Source organism: Homarus americanus, unplaced genomic scaffold, assembly GCF_018991925.1.
Source record: "Homarus americanus isolate GMGI-L3 unplaced genomic scaffold, GMGI_Hamer_2.0 scaffold23743, whole genome shotgun sequence".
Classification (NCBI taxonomy): domain Eukaryota; kingdom Metazoa; phylum Arthropoda; class Malacostraca; order Decapoda; family Nephropidae; genus Homarus; species Homarus americanus.
Genome location: NW_024716296.1, coordinates 106,931 through 112,500, shown reverse-complemented (window position 1 = coordinate 112,500; position 5,570 = coordinate 106,931). Strand labels below are relative to the sequence as shown.

Genomic DNA, 5,570 nt, shown 5'->3' with positions numbered 1-5,570 from the left:
ATGGTGTTAAGCCATCACACTTTCAGGGGTTAAGTCATCGTATCCAAAGGGGTTAAGTCATCATACTCAAGGGATTAAGTGACGTGGTAAATGATGAGTGTATCGTGTGAGTGTGTGTGCGTGCGTCAGGTGTAATCAAGGGTAACATCAGCTGTGTACACCTGCCGCCGTCAATCACCTCATTTAGCAGTAGGAAAATAGTGATCGAGAGAGAGAGAGAGAGGGAGGGGGGGGGGAGAGATTTAGTTAGCTCTCCGACCCTCCATTACATTAGTTGGTGTCAGTCAGTCAGCATCACCTCACCTCAGTTCACCGCCTCCACACTGGGGCCGGTGGTGTCAGTCAGTCAGCATCACCTCACCTCAGTTCACCGCCTCCACACTGGGGCCGGATAACAATGAGATACTGTATACCTTGTTAAAGTATAGTGTTGTTTTGATACCATTCCGGTCATTAGTGCGGCGTAGGTTAAGTGATCTAGAGGAAAGATTTGTTACAGCTTCAGAGAGAAAAATTAAGACTCTAATCTTTGTGAATCATTTAGTGGGGTCACGGAACAGTTCAGGTAAGAGTAGAGTTTCTGTGTAATATTGACGCCATTTTAGATGTGTTTTATGGCCCCGGTTGGTGGTCTCTTTACTCAGTCTTAGTCTCAGAATGGACGAAATGAGTCTCCGAACTGCCCCACTACCCATATATAGAGTCGTAGTGTATCACTCGTACTCGGTACTGTTACGAACGTTCCGAAACCTTTGTTCATCACTGTACTTAAATGAACCAATATGATTTTGTCAATAATAATTCTGTTTTTGGAGGAAAATTTAACTTAGGAATCTTCGTGAATCTGGTTTGTGAATTATCAGATATCGTAAATTGATATTTTTACCTTACGATTAACCTAACCTAATCTAACCTAACCTATCCTAACCTAACGCTAATCTAACCTAAAGCTAACCTATCCTAACTTAACTTATTTCTAGGTTAGCGTCAGGTTAGATTAGGGTACGTTATGTTAGGTTATGTTAGGTTAGGTTAGGTTAGGTTAGGTTAGGTTAGGTTAGGTTATTATTCAGTGTTTACATTGTTGAAATCTTAAGTGTTTTGTAAGTGCTGGAATCTTATACGTAAGTGTTTGATAAGTGTTGATACATGAAGTGTTATAGGGTCGGAATCTCTCGTTAAAAGCGTCAACATCAAAGTGTGAATATTCAAGTGATTAAGTCAGTGTTGTAAGTGCTTCTTGAACCACAGTGTGTAAAGTGTCTTGGTTCATGCTCATATCAGTGCGCTGCGTCATGAAGTGCCAGAAAGTGTCATGAAGTGCCATAAAGAACCATAAAGTGCCAAAAAGTATCACGGTGCAATGAAACCCCATAAAGTGCCATAAAGAACCATGAAGTGCCATACAGTGCCATAAAGCGTCATAAAGTGCTTTGAAATGCCACCATGAAGTGCCATATGATCAGCTAGAAGACCAAATTAAGGATGAACAAATTACAACTTTACGACTGTTGTAAATTTTATGATGCAAACTCTGGGTACAGAATTAATGGTGTGTGACAGTGTAGCGGTAACTTAGTGGCGCCTTTGGATGTGTTCAGAGGTAACTTAGTGGCGCCTTTGAATGTGTTCAGAGGTAACTTAGTGGCGCCTTTGAATGTGTTCAGAGGTAACTTAGTGGCGCCTTTGAATGTGTTCAGAGGTAACTTAGTGGCGCCTTTGGATGTGTTCAGAGGTAACTTAGTGGCGCCTTTGGATGTGTTCAGAGGTAACTTAGTGGCGCCTTTGGATGTGTTCAGAGGTAACTTAGTGGCGCCTTTGGATGTGTTCAGAGGTAACTTAGTAGCGCCTTTGGAGTGTGTTCAAAAGCCTTAGGATGTGTTCAGAGATAACTTAGTGAACGCCTTTGGATGTGTTCAGAGGTCTTAGTGGTGCTTAGTGGCGCCTTTGGATGTGTTCAGAGGTAACTTAGGCGCCTTTGGATGCAAAGGCCAACTAGTTGCTGCTGGATGTGTTCAAGGGGCAAAGGTAACTTAGTGGCCTTTGGATGTTGTTCAGAGAGTAATCTCTAGTGGCGCCTTTGGATGTGTTCAAGGTAAGTGGCAACTTAGTGGCGCCTTTGGATGTGTTCAGAGAGTAACTTAGTGGCGCATTTGGATGTGTTCAGAGGTAACCCAGTGGCGCCTTTAGATGTGTTCAGAGGTAACTTAGTGGCGCCTTTGGATGTGTTCAGAGGTAGCAACTGGCGCCTTTAGATGTGTTCAGAAGGTAACTTAGTGGCGCCTTTAGTGGCGCCTTTAGATGTGTTCAGAGGTAACTTAGAGGCGCCTTTGGGTGTGTTCAGAGGTAACTTAGTGGTGCCTTTGGATGTGTTCAGAGTAACATTTGGCGCCTTTGGATGTGTTCGGAAGTAACTTAGAGAGCGCCTTTGGGTGTGTTCAGGAGTAACTTAGTGGCGCCTTTGGAGTGTGTGTTCAGAGGTAACTTAGTGGCGCCTTTGGATGTGTTCAGAGGTAAGTTAGTATTTGGATGTGTTTTAGAGGTAGTAGTGGCGCCTTTAGATGTGTTCAGAGGCAATAACAGTGGCGCCTTTGGGTGTGTTCAGAGGTAACTTAGTGGTGCCTTTGGATGTGTTCAGAGAGGTAACTTAGTGGCGCCTTTGGATGTGTTCAGAGGTAACTTATTTGGGATGTGTGTCGAGTGTAAACCGTCTTTAGGTGTGTTCAGAGGTAACTTAGTGGCGCACGGATGTGTTCAGGGTAACTTATGGTGCCGGATGTGTTCGAACAGAAGTAGCGTCTTTGGATGTGTTCAGAGGAGCCGTCTTTAGGTGTGTTCAGAGGTGCTTAGTGGCGCCTTTGGGTGTGTTCAGAGGTAACTTAGTGGCGCACGGATGTGTTCAGAGGTAACTGCGGCGCCTTTGCGTGTTCAGAGGTAACTTAGCGGCGCTTTTGGAAATGTGTTCCAGAGGTAATCTAGTGGCGCTTTGGGATGTGTTCAGAGGTTTGTAATACTGTGTGTGTGTGTCTCGGTGTGTTCAGAGGTAACTTAGTGGCGCCTTTGGGTGTGTTCAGAGGTAACTTTAGTGGCGCTGGATGTGTTCAGTGTGTGTGTACTTAGTGGTGCCTGGTGTGTTCAGAGGTATGGCGCCTAGAGGTGGCGCTGGATGTGTTCAGATATAACTTAGTGGCGCTTTGGATGTGTTCAGAGGCAACTTAGTGTGGGTGTGTTCAGAGGTGGGGCAACAGTGGCGCTTTGGTGTGTGTTCACTTAGTGCGCCTTTGGATGTGTCTAGAAAATCTCTTAGTGGAAAGATATAGTTCACGTTTGTAATACTGTGTGTGTGTGTGTGTGTGTGTGTGTGTGTGTGTGTGTGTCACTAGATATTAAGGTGATGTGTGACGTAACCATGTGAACGAACGAGTAACGTCACACCTGTTGAATGATGACGCCATGAGTGACGACATGGGTGGGGAGGGGTCACTCAACCAGTCACCACACGGCGTCACACAGGCAGTTCATCTCAACCTAAGCAACCATTAATTTACTCCACTTATTTCCCTTACCAGTTAAGTGAGAAGGTTCCCCCTAACCCCTTAGAGTGGTGGGAACAGTTCGCAAGTTTTCCTCACCCTTTATGAGTGTCCGAGTTTGGATTATCTTCCGTCTTGCCTCATCCCCTCAAGGCTTGCTTCATCCCCTCAAGGCTATAGTGAGGGTGACGTCAGAGGCAGGGATCTCTCTACCTTTCATATCTCAACCATTAAATTAATTCTTTATCTGTGTGGGATGTTTGTGTGTGCTGTTCCTGAAGGCTGAAGTAAGAATTTTGGTCAGGGATTCAAGAGGGAAGTGAAGTAAGAGAGGCAAGTTGTGGCGACGGGTGTGAAGTATACAGTCACTTGCCTCGCCTCTTTGCCTCACCCAACTTCTCTCTCTGCTCCCACACTAACGCCAACACACGTCTCTCCCTCTCTCTCTCCTACACCATCTACAGCTCACCGTTTACACTGTAGCTAAAATAGAACTTGTAACTTTGTAAATAAATGTATCATGTAGTTTAAACTGTGTGTCTAGTGCCAGGTAAGGGATATGGTGTTGACCCCTTGTGTGTGTGCCTGTATGGGGGTGGCCTTGGGCACTTAGTTCACGGTGTTCCCGCTAGTGGCGCTGTAGGCCTTATCTCCACACCGCCCACCCTTACCTAAGCTGTTCATTAAAGTTTATCGTGATATTTCTCATAAAAATAATAGTTATGAGTCTTGGTTTAATACCGAGAAGTTAGGTCATTTGTTATTCTAATTTTTGGTGGGTTAGGTTAGGTTGTGTCTGGGGTGAGTTAGGTTAGGTTAGGTTGTGTCTGGGGTGAGTTAGGTTACCTGCTTTACATTATTCAGCCCTTTGAGTACGATGTCAACTCCGAGTACAATGAATTAATCCTTTGAGTAGTATATCTTAATCCAGAGTACGAGGTCAAATATTATATGGTGAGACACGAGTACACTGTGTGGGTTGAGTGCAGGGTGGATGTGGGTCAGGTGCACACACACACACCTCTGGGTGGGTAGGTCACCGTGTGTGGCAAAAAATATTCGTGAGGTAGATTGGACGACAGGTGAGTAATTAGACTGTAGGTGATTGGAGATATTGATTGCTAGGGAGATTGGAGAGTGTAGGCTATTGATGCTGAAACAGTTTAGCCAGAAGAACACTGATACAGAGTGGATAATAAGCTCTCCTGTAGGCACCTGACACCTCAAGGAAGTATTATGTAACATTTTGCATCATCTGCAACAGTACAATAGCTTGGTGGTGATAACGACATGTTACCACAGTTGTCACTTCGTTAATTATTTTTATTTTTTTTTATTTTTAACATTTATATTAGTGAACCTAAAGTAGATGTAGGAAGATATTTTTACGTAGATGACATTGAAGAATATGATTTATAAGGGAACTAGCGGAATCGCCGCCCTCCGGGCGGCTCTTTCGCTAGGCCACAGTAGGACGCCACCCTCCGGGAGGCTCCACATTGTTTCACTGTAGTGCATTAAGGTAGACCACATTTTTGGTTTTGCCATTAGGGGCAAGTATGTACAGATTTTTGCCATTTCCCACTCTAGAGCATCCAACATAGAACTGTCCATGAGAGAAGCAAGGAAACACCAGGTTTAGGCCAACCATCTTTAGGGACTGTCCCTGGCTTTTATAGATGGTCATGGCAAAGCTCACTTTAACCGGGAACTGAAGTAGTTTGAACTCAAATGGCAGGTCAGTGGTGATGAGAGGTATCCTTGGTATAAACACGTCCTCTCCTTTAACTTTTCCTGTCAGTATTGTAGCTTCCAGTACATGTGGCATCATGTTCTTCACCACCAGTCTTGTGCCATTGCAGAGCCTTGGTGTTTCAAGATTTCTTAAGAGCATTATAGGAGTTCCAATCTTGAGAGTGAGTTGGTGAGGAGGCATTCCAGCGGACTCCAAAGAATTAAGGAATTCTGCAGGGTACTGGACTACTTGGTCCTGGTCGATTACTGTATCAACAGACTTGAATGAAGTCTCACTGCCTG

At 44.6% G+C, this 5,570-nt stretch overlaps 1 long non-coding RNA gene across 2 annotated transcripts; it reads left to right on the top strand.

The window, feature by feature from the left end:
- Positions 1–1,630: 1,630 nt before the first annotated feature.
- Positions 1,631–2,514, top strand: LOC121858097. Of its 2 annotated transcripts, none has more exons than XR_006087354.1 (3): positions 1,631–1,834; positions 2,203–2,235; positions 2,481–2,514. It is a non-coding gene; the product is annotated as an uncharacterized LOC121858097 (long non-coding RNA). The 2 variants fall into 2 exon arrangements; XR_006087353.1 differs by lacking the exon at positions 2,481–2,514 and adding an exon at positions 2,269–2,287.
- The last annotated feature ends 3,056 nt before the right edge of the window (positions 2,515–5,570 follow it).